Here is a 12,209-nt window from a genome sequence, read left to right on the forward strand (position 1 = left end):
CAAAATTTTTTCTTCGACTCCATTTCACAACCCACATGTGGAGCATAGGCACTGATGACATTTATCATCGCCCTTTTAACTTCCAGCTTCACGCTCATCACCCTATTAGAAACTCTCTTCACCTCCACTACACTCTTACTGTACTTTACCTTCAGAATCACACCTACACCATTTCTCTTTCCATCCACACCATGATAGAACAGTTTAAACCCACATCCAATGTTCCTGGTCTTACTTTTTCAACTTGGTCTCCTGAACACACAGCATATCTACCTTTCTCCTCTCCATCATATCAGCTATCTCTCTCCCTTTACCCGTCATAGTACCAACATTTAAAGTACCAACTCGAACCTCCACTGTCCTACATCTCTCCTTTTCCTGCCGTCTCTGTAGACGTCTACCTCTTCTACTTCTCCTCCTTCGGCCAACAGTAGCCCAATTTCCACCGGTACCCTGGTTGGACCGATCCGGTATGAAATTCTGATTCTGATTCTGCACAAGGGGCTTTTCCAAACCTTCCTGTCTAAATCGACTTACAATTATCTCATGAATTCTACTGAGTACTTCAGGGCCTTGCCCAGGGGCCCAGCAGTGACAGCTAAAAGGAGGTGGGATTTGAGCTCATAACCATCTGATCAGATATCCAACATCTTAACCTCTGAGCTGCCCCTTAACCCAATACACAATTGTATAGAATGTATTTGGATGCAATAGCATTACATTTTCCGTTTGAACTAAGTTTGTGAAAAAGTTCGTAAACCCCGGCTTTGCACGTACTACATCGTTTCAAGTGAATTGCATCTGTTTCATGGTTTTCTCAGTCTGATATTGCGTAAAAGTTATAATAATAATAACATTTGTTATAATAATAATAATAATAATAATAATAATAATAATAATAATAATAATAATAATAATAACATTTGTTATAATAATAATAATAATAATAATAATAATAATAATAATAATATTTGTTATAATAATAATAATAATAATAATAATAATAATAATAATAATAATAATAATAATAATAATAATAATAACATTTGTTTTGGATGTGACTGAAATATTCACTGTACTTTCTTTCCCTCCGGTCCATCATGGCACACATGTGGCTCCAGCAGTGGGTGGTCATTTTAACAAGAACCTCTTGGCTATAAAAGAAATAACAAAATGAAAAAAAAATATATATATATATTTTATCTTTATTTTATTAAAGTAGCAGTAGTGACCTTTCCCAAGGGTTTCAATGTTTCTCTGATGGATTTGTTGATGTCAGTTATTTACTTTCACTAACAAGGAGAGTTTCCTTTGTGTGGAAAGTTTTCCTGATATTTCAGGACCTTTTTAATAAAAATAGCTGCTCTGTGGGTCCCTGGACTCTGTAAACAGGGGAAAAGGGAATCAGAAGCAGCTTCTATTTACCCTTAATTAACTAAAAAAGAATAATAAATCAGTGCATGTGCATTGTTTATATTAATTATGGATCTTTCAGTCTACATGTACATTATCATCTGACAAATATTTTCATTCCAAATGTCTTAGCGGTGTAGAATGAATGATAAAATAGATCAAAAAGTAAGTGATAAAAACATACTGTATATAAGTAAAGTAATGCCGGTAGATTAATTAAACAAGAGAGAGAGAGAGAGAGAGAGAGAGAGAGAGAGAGAGAGAGAGAGAGAGAGAGAGAGAGAGAGAATTTGATAGAGAATGGTGAACAGAACATGTGGCATTGATAGAGAGAGAGATGAAGTGAAATGGTTAAGGCTCTGGGTTACTGATCGGAAGGTTGAGGGTTCAAGCTGTGAGTCTTGGGCCCTTGAACAAGGCCCTTAACCACCAGGGGTGCTGTATCATGGCTGACCCTGCTTTTTATTTTAAACATAAATAAGCTGCACCTGTCTATAAGCTGCACATTGAAACTAATGAACTTTACACAGGCTTTAACAAAAGACAGTGTCTGTTACACGGTGTAACGGGTGAAATATGTTGTGGCTCCTTGAAGAGCAGAGCGGTATTTTGAGAATAGGCTGCCGCCGCATTTACCAGTATTACTGCATGTGTGCAAGACCGAGGAATATGTCCTTATTATTTTCTGATGCTCATTTCTAAATTTCTTTGACTAACCCATAACGCTGTTGCCAAGAATAATAAATTAGCCGCTTCGTTGTTTAAGCCGCGGGGTTCAAAACGTGGGAAAAAAGTAGCGGCTTGAAAAATACGGTATTTTTTTTTTTATATACAGTGGAACCCGGTTATGTCGATGTCCTAGGGGGACTGAATAGGGTTGTCGAGTTAACCAAAGTCGAGATAAGTGGGTTCCACTGTATATATATATTTTATTGCTGTCTATTGTGTAGTGTGTGTGTGTGTGTGTGTGTGTGTGTGTGTGTGTGTGTGTGTGTGTGTGTGTGTGTGTGTGCGTGTGTGTGTGTGTGTGTGTTCCAGTTTCCTCTCTCACCTCCCATAAACATGCCAGTGACATGCCTCTTAATTGCCCCTGTGTGTGTGTCCAAGATAAAGTGCTGTACTGAAGATAAATATATGGGCAAAAGCATGTGGTTCCTCCACAAACTGTTACCACAAAATTGGAGGCACACAATTTTATAGGGTGTATTTGGATGCGGTTACATAAAATTTTCCCTCCATGTAAACTAGAAGACCGAACCTGTTCCAGCATGACAATGCTGTGCAGATTTGCAGTCTGCATTGCTTTTCCAGGAACATGATTTTAAATGCAGCTCACCATCCGGTCTTTGGCACAATGCCGTCTGGTTGAAAGTTTGCCAAAATAATCAGTGACGAAAGATTCGGATCTCTGCACGAAGTCCAGGTGTGTGTGTGTGTGTGTGTGTGTGTGTGTGTGTGTGTGTGTGTGTGTGTGTGTGTGTGTGTGTGTGTGTGTGTGTGTGTGAACACTTGGTAGGAACTAAAAGAGACGCTTTTAGTTTTGCTGCCATAGCTAGTCTTACTGGACTATACAGCAGAACTATTGAGCAGCATCCCTGTGAGAAAATGTAATATCACATGGAGCAACATAAATGTGTTTAATGGACCTCAATGACTCCAGACCTAAACCCTATTGAGCACCTGTGGGTCATCCTCAGGCGGAAGGTGGAGAAGCACCATGTGTCTAATATCCAGCAGCTCCGTGATGTCATTATGAAGGAGTGAAAAAGGGTCCCAGCAACAACCTGTGCACCTCTGGTGAATTCCATGCCCCGGAGGATTAAGTTTGGAAACTTATAATAATAATTTTGTATATTTTTTTGTATATTTTTTTAGTATATCAATGCACTCTTTCTAATATTTTATGAATTCTATAGCAACAACTTGTGTACAGGAACCCTGCAAATAAAATATAAATATTTATAAAAATATAAGAGAAACACTTGGCCACTCCATTGCCTCCACCTTCACCTTTAGCTTCCTTCAAGCCACCCATCAAGGCAGTTGTCCTCTTGGCAGTCTGTTTGAGGTCATTTTCCTGTTGGAAAACTGTTGTTCGGTCCAGTTTCTGCAAAAAGGGCATCATGTTCTGCTTCAGAATGTCACAGTACATGTTGGAATTAATGCAGCCTCAGACCATGATGCTACCACCACCATGCTTGACTGTATTCAAGACACAATTTTCTTGGTTTTCCTCACCAGGGCGTCACCACACATGCTGGACACCAGTATTGGGCAGTAACGCGTTACTATTAACGAAGTTACTTTTGACAGTAACTAATACTGTAACGCGTTACTTTTAAAAATAAAGTAACTCCGTTACCGTTACCGTATGGTGCGTTACCCGTTACTTTTTTAAATAAATGAATTTGGGCTGAAGTGTAGACTACAGTCTAACCTGTTTACAGCAGCGGCACATTGTAGGATTGGTGGATGAACCACTGTAAACACGAAGAAGATGCGCTGTGGGCGTGTCTCCGTTTATTCAGGTCTGTGCGGCAGTAATGGCGAGTCGAGGCGAGAGCAAGACGAGTTTCTCAAACTGGAAATATGCTCATTATTTCACTTTAGTTGAGCATAAATACAAAAACTTTTTAGTCAAATGTAAGCTGTGTCTTTCTGGTTCGAAGCTCGTATCTACTGCGATAGCAGCACCTCCAGGAATTCCATGCCTCGACGAAGCTAGAAGCTAGAAGCTAACCCGGTGTTCTGTTCTACATTGTTGATAGTTTTCATACTTCAGCTGTGAAAGGAACATGTTTAAGAGCTCAACACAACAGCAGAAGCTACTTTAGTTTTTAATTCTGAATATATTATTCAGCTTGTTTTGTTATTTATTTCAGAAATCCTTGTGATATATTCAGTTTGTGCTCATCTGACTTCAGTAAAATAGTGTTTAAAAATTACGCTGTGTTTAAGTCAGTTTTGTGTTTGTATAAACCATAACGCATAAAAGGGCATTAATGGAAACATTAAAGAAGGTTCTTTTAAAAAGTAACTAAAAAGTTACTTTTAACAGTAACGCATTACTTTTTTGGTGTAAGTAATCAACAAAGTAACTGAGTTACTTTTTGAATGAAGTAACGAGTAACTGTAACTAGTTACTATTTTTTAGTAACGAGCACAACACTGCTGGACACCATCTGTGCTAAACAAATTTATCTTAGTCTCATCAGACCACAGGACATACTTTCAGTAATTCATGCTTTAGGACAGGTCATCTTCAGCAAACTGTTTGCAAGCTTTCTTTTGAGCCAGCTTCAGAAGAAGCTTCCTCATGGGAAGACAACCTGCAAACTGACTTGCTGCGGCATGTGATGTATGTTCTGAGCACTGACAAGAGGACCTTCCACTTCTGCAACCTCTAAAGAGATGCTGCAGCACTCATACATCTGTTTTTTTAAAGCAGCTTCTGGACCTGACACACAGCACGAGGACTCAACTTTTTTGATAGACCCTTGTGAGGTCTGTTCTGAGTGGAACCCGTCTTAGAAAACCTCTGTATGACCCTGACCACTGTACTGTTACTCAGTTTCAGGGTGATCTTGATCTTCTTACAGCCTCGGCATCATTGTGGAGAGCAACAATTCTAATTCTAAGATCCTCAGAGACTCTTTACCACGAGGTGCATGTTGAACATCCAGTAGTCACTATGAGAGAATTGTACTCAAAGCACTAAATATGAACTGCTCTAATACAAGATACACAAATTTGTATGGTTCTGTAATCAGACAAAAATATGAACATGATGAATACAACATGTGGCTTTGCACGTTTACACGACGTATAGCTACAGTATAATCATTTAGGATGTACTCCCTTTTGTTGCCAGTTATTTAGACAATAATGGCTGTATGTTGAGTTATTTTGAGAGGACAGTAAATCTGCACTGATACACAATCTGCACATTGACTCCTCTAAAATACATCCAAGTTGTGTTTTATTATCTTAAAGCACAATTTAGTGATTGACTTTGGAAGGTTGTGAGTTTAAATCCCAGCACGTCACTGCTGGGATCATGAGAAAGGCTTTTATCCTTCAACTGCATAGCTGAATAAGGATATTGATATGGTGAAGGAAGACATGCAGGTAGTCGGTTTAAAAGAGGAAGATGTAGAGGACAGGGAGGTATGAAAACAGAGTGTATACTTGCCACAGTCGCCACCGGTTCGCTCATCAGGGACAAACTAACTTATAAAGAACATTTTCACTTTTAATCACCACATTATCTGTGTAAAGCTGCTTTGAGACAATGTTCATTGTTAAAAGCGCAATACAAATAAAAATAAATTGAATTGAATTAAGGGCATCAGCCAAATGCCATAAGTGTAGATCTAACTATCAGGATATAGTCTAAATCATTTACTATTAAGCTCTAGATTTAAAACAAAATATGGATGTAGGTAGGAAACGAGAAGCTTATTTCTATTTATATATAAAGAATAATCAACAACTGCAGGATCTTACAAAAATAAGTGCACCCCTCACATTTCAGCAACCATTTCATTATATCTTCTCAAGTGACAATACCATAGAAATAAAACTGTTTTTCTTTCAGTTCTTTCAGATGTTTTTCCCAGCACTTATAGCCTGATTTAGCTTTTTGCTTTAAACAGAAATGTGTCATTTAGGGATTGTATTGCCCAATGTTGACGTTACATAGAAACTACATTGTGTCTTTTTAATAAAGAACATCATCAGAAACACCTGGATTTAATAGCCACTTATTACAGATGGTCTCTTGAGTCCCTGAAGCTCTTTCTGGTTTCTTTGTTCTTCATCTGTGCAAAGGAAATGGTGTCGGCTGCAATAAAGCGATAATATCTCACGTGTTTTCCTGTGATTAATTTCCACCAAATCAATTTTCATTTTCAATTTTCAAAAAGGCTTGCATCTGCTGCTTCAGGTTCGCGCTGGAGTGCTTAGGAGTCTCTACTACTGATTAAATGTGCTACATTAAATATATGATAAATATCTTTTATTTATTTTCTTTTATTGATTTAATAAATCTTTATTATTTTGTAAATCTGGTCTTCATTTATTTGTTGATGATGTGTTTGTTAGCCATTGTGTACCATTAGGACATCACTAGAAGGCATTGTGATTTCAATTACATTTCAATTTTGAGGATGAGTGTCAATTACTTTTTGTAGGTGTGCTCCAAAGGCAGCGTAAATTACCATTATCAAGAGGTAATTAAGGGTAATCTATTAAACTACAGTAATAAAAAAAATAGACTATTTGTCACGAGGTCTAAAATAAGTCTAAATCTCCAAAAATGGATTATGCAAGTTGGCAAGGGTGGATTAGTTTCTAAAACCACACATCCCTCTGATTTTAATAATATTCCCACTCACCTGAAGGGTTAGCTAGATTATCTAAATGGACAATAAACCGTCATTTGGTGGACTTTCAACTGAAAGTGTCGCAGTGTGAGAGAACAGGTTCAGAAGACCTAAATAAATGAGACATTACATGTGACTGTTTACAGTATGGGATGTAGTGTTTATGGATGAAGAATGTGTGAATTCATGAGTGTGTGTGTTTGTGTGTGTGTTTGTATATACAGTATGTATGTGTGTTCATGTGGAATAACCCAAGATTCCAGGATTTTTTTCTGTTTCATTTCACCAGATGTCAAAAGGTCCAGCCCTGGAGTCACATATCACCAGATATGAGAAATGGAACAGAAATTCCAGAACATTCTCCTTATGTTTTTCATATATTTTATATATTTTTTTAATCCTTTTAAACAGGCAGCAAACGTAATTCTCGAGGCTCCAGGTAGATATTTATCTTCTGCCTGAAGTAATTAAACAGTTTAGACTTGTGTCCTGAGAGGCATCTGTGGACAACACTAACAGGAAATGATGACTGTATTTCGACGCATAATATGGGCAGCTTTGAGTAAACCAGTTCCTGGACTCTCTGGCAAAGAAAGAGAGAAAGAAAAAAGCATGTGCATGTGTGTGAAAGAGAAAGAAAGAGCATTTAGCAGACATCTGGGTTGCTTACTCATGTTTAGAACTTTGCTCTGATGATTCATGGTCATGAGCTTAACCATGTCCCCAATACTTTAAAACTAAAAAAAAAAAATGTTAGTATTCTTTTTCATGAAAAAAAAAGAAAAAACCCTCGTTTGCGTTTTGTTTTCATAATATCTGTCTATAAAATGAGCACTAATGAACATATTATGGTGCATTCATTTATGCAGCTACATATGTTTTTAATGCATATAAAAACTCCTTCATACGAAAAGCAGCCTTTGTTTGTCACATATTTAATGGATCACCTTGAATTCTTTTCTTCACATTTCTAATATTGTAAGGAAGTTGCTGTCAGTGCACAGGGTCAACAGTGGTACATTGCTCATGGGGTAGAGATGATGACTTGGGCCCAAAGGCGCAGTTTTCATGTGCTGAGGCTTGAACGTCTGCTTTATAATTAATCTTGACCATTGAGCTACAACTTCCTCTGAACCTGAACAATTTTTACCTCACCCACACTCCCTCTGATCCTTTACTACTGCTCACATGGACCCACCACTTCCATGTTTTCACATGGAAAACATACTATACTTTGAGACCCTTTTATGTTCTGGTGGAAAGACCTTCCGCTTGATGCCCAAACAGCTCTATCAGTGTTCAAACAATGTCTAAAGCCCTTCCTCTTCCAGCAGTACTTAGCATTTTGCATAGAGACGCCTTTAGTGCGATGTCACGGTTATGTTATGGAGCAAGTTAGAGGCAAAACAAAAGGAAAACTTGAGCCTGCCAAATAAAATGTTTACAAAGTCGAATACACAAGGAAGGCAAATTTTATCTTGTTGTGTTGTTGGGAACCAGAATCGATAGCTGTCAGGCTCTAATTTTATCATTTAACTGCTGACAAAAATACGACAGCTGTGATTAAATGCAATGAAACAAGCATACTGGACAGAAACAATGATCAAAAATGCTCACGTTTGCAGTGCACATATATCAAATAACTTTCTGTCAGCTTCTACTATTAGGGGTCGCCACCGCAGATCATCCGTATTTGTGATCTGCATGTTTGATTTGGCACATGTTTTTACGCTGGATGCCCTTCCTAACGCAACCCTCCCCATCCATCCGGGCTTGGGACCGGCACTAAGAGTGCACTGGCTTGTGCAACCCTAATGGCTGGGGTTTGGTTCCCTGACCGGGAATCGAACCCGGGCTGCGGCAGTGAGAGCGCCGAATCCTAACCACTAGACCACCAATATGGTTTGGTTACGTGTCTAAAGATTTCTCATGCATGCCCACCTCAACAGAAATTTGGGAACAACTTTATTGATTTTTCGCTAATTCACCAGCAATTTTATATGTTAGCTAAATTGCTTGCTAACAACCAGAGATTAAACATAAAGGAAACTGTTTGTGTCGTCTCAGAGGTGACAGTGAACAGGCCCAAGTGTGTTATGTGTCAGGTGTGTGTTGAAGTATTTGCATTTGCTAACGTTTGCCACTGTAGGTTGCCAAACAAAACAATAGCTTGTGAGTTAGGTAGTAAACGAGGCCGACAATAACTTTTTACTCTTATGTAGGCCGGGCTGTTTTCATCCATTTAAGTTAACTTTTTCAAACAACCTTCGGACAGTAAGTGACCTTAGATAGTCGGGTTTTGACCAAACTAACAAAACTTAAAAGCTAGCATTAGTAAAGTGGTCAAAGAAATCTTTCTGCCCACACCTAACTCAAAAAACTCACATTGTTTATTAACTGAAAAAGAGTTTAAAAAACAAAAAACAAAGTTTTTAGTTTGGCGTTATTCTTAATCTGTCTCTTTACTCTATACTCTATACTCTATACAACAACCGTTGTGAGCAGAAGATCTTGTGAAGATCTTGTGATAACATGTTAGACCTTCAGGTCAATGGATAACAACAGCAGAAGAACACAAAAGGTGTTGCCTCCAATGAAAACACTACAGTGGGCACAGAATGATTGAACTGGACTGTCAAAGATGAGAAAAACATCTCAATTTTTGACCAATCTTCCAATCTTCAATTGCAAAATTTCAGTGAACCGTTACCATATCAACAAGGCGTGTATTTGTTTCCAGCTCACTGGATGTTTTTACAGCACTCTGTTGAAACTCTGGACTGTGTTGTGGGTGAAAATCCCAAGTGTTCAGCAATTGGTGAACTACTCATACCAGCCCTTTCTGTTATCAGCAAACATGCCCAAGTCACTATGATCACTGTTTTCCTTTCGTTTGATGTTTGTTGTGAATTGAAACTTGCATCTACATGGCTAAGTGTCCTGGACTATTTGTGTAAAACTGCATTTTATATCTGTTGCTGTGAAATATAAAGAGATTGCTAGGATCAGAAGAGCATACAGTGTTAAATAAGGGTAATATTAGGGTTTAAAAAAAAAGATGAATTTATATTTTGAAAAAATTGCTGGTGTGATATGCAGGGCACTGATGGGGCACACATTATAGGGCCAAACAAAACTCCAACCCTGATTAACTATTCCACATGGGACCTATGGAGGACCCTCTTGTTCTTGGGTTGGTTAAGTAAACCTACACAAAGCATTGCAATGCCAAAGTCTTGTATGGTCTACAGGTCTCTTTAATTTGCACTACGACTCCACCATCTCGATGTATGGAAAACACCATCAGCCGAAAGAGATTAGCAAACTGTGAACAGCTGAACTCTCTTTACCTTTCCAGATGTATTCGCTTCAAGACTTTTGACTGCCAAGCCCATTTGATAAGAGCAAGTCTCTGATTTCTGCCATTTCATAGATGGAACACAAGATAGCGTTTACAGTACAGTCATTATGAAGAGCAAAATAAACAAATCTTGCCCCTAGGCTTCTGAGGATTCAAATCTCTCTGTTTTGTGTATTCTCCTTCTAGAAACTTAAAGATGTGTTTGATATAAAATGGCTTTCTTCCAATGACGTTGGGATACAGGCAGTTTCAGGGAAGAAGTTATTTTAATTTACTGACATTCAGTCAAATTTGCACCAAAATGACACCAATGAAAATATTAGCATCTGGCTCAAGTATAATCTATAGTACCTCATACATTGGGTGGCACAATAATTGACTATCTACTGTATAATTGATTTAAAAATGATGTACCTCAGAAATCCAAGCTGTATAGAAAAAGTAATTCACACCCCCGCACAAAAAATTTAAATAAAATAAAAAATTGAGACCATCATCTTACAGCATGATGATACAAAGCTACCGCATTTTAGATCAGCTTTTCACTTTCAGCAAATCATGTGGCAGAAAAACAGTGCATAGTATTACACCTTTAGTTCCTGAGATATAAGAATGAGGAAGAATTTGAGTGATCTCAATGACTTTGTGGTTTGTGTTTTCACAATCTGCTGACCTCTGATCTCAGGAAATGCACACTGAAAAGAAGAGAAAAGTCTGAAGTTAGAACCTGTAGACTGATGAGAGATTAAAGGAACTAGACTGTTCATAAAACTAACCCAAATAACCACACGTTAAAATTGTGGTGTGCAGAAAAATATCTTACAATATGCTAAATTTTCAGGTGGATGGCCAGCAACAGCAGAAGCCTACATCAGCTTTTATTTCTGTCATCTGAGAATACAAAGGCTACAGTAGCTCTAGTTAAACTTTCTTTCGGCTTCTCCGATTAGGGGTCGCCACAGTGGACCATCCGCATGTTCGATTTGGCACATATAAAAAATGTATTTTTTTTTTATTGCAATATTTCTTCATTGCTACAGTATTTTGTGTCATATATGTTGTAAATTGCATGTTATTATGCTGTCTGTTTTTATATATTATTATTTCTGTTCTGCTTTATTTATTTTAACTTTTCACCTTTTATTGTGTTTTAGAAAATAATCTGGAATAATCTGGAATAAAATAGCATTCTCTTGAATAGAAAATGTGCCATCAAAATAACTTTCCCATCTGTAATATTGCATACTCAACAACTCGCTATTCATCATTTCCAGCTCGAGGCTATATACTTCACTGCAATCTTCATCATGCTGTCTTTAAAAAGTCGTTTAATGTTCCCGTTCACCAGAAGTTAACCAGCTGAAAAAACATGACTTGATAAGTACCTGGAGATGTTAACAGAGTGCTGGGTGCTGACTCAGGGCTCAGAAGTCAATCCTAATGTGTGTTACTGTATACTGATTGCCTTTCCATAGGCTAATTGTTAAATCATTTCACAGATTTAAAAGTGGGAATTCAATGCAGAATGCTTTCAAATGTTTAATGAGAAAATAATAGCAGTCATAGCATCTTAATGTCAGGTCTCAGGTAAACTACCAGCAACCCATGCAGCCTACAAACAGAGGAACATTGGATAATTTCAATGAGTTGTTTCTTTGAATATCATTCATCAAAATGAATGAATCATTTTTTTTTCCTTTTTTGTCATTTATTTTATTTGGTTCCTTTGATCAGAAATAATATAAAATCTTCAATAAACAGATCCCCAACACATCTACACACACGGACTTTGACTACAGTTCCAATAATGAAAATATGACAATGCAGCTTAGGACAAGTTATTATTTGAGAATGACTAGCTTCACCTCTCATATCTACTCATATCTCTTTTTTAAGCGTGACTCATAATTATTGTAGCAATAATGTCAAGATTCATTGTGTAGGGTCTATAGGAGTGGACACATGAGATGAACTACTCCACTTTGATTTCTGTGTAATGCACTGTAGCATCTATGGGAGTTACGTGAAAAAGAATGAACGACTCGGACTTG

The sequence above is a fragment of the Silurus aristotelis genome, assembly GCF_946808225.1.
Source record: "Silurus aristotelis genome assembly, chromosome: 4".
In the NCBI taxonomy this organism is placed as follows: Eukaryota; Metazoa; Chordata; class Actinopteri; order Siluriformes; family Siluridae; genus Silurus; species Silurus aristotelis.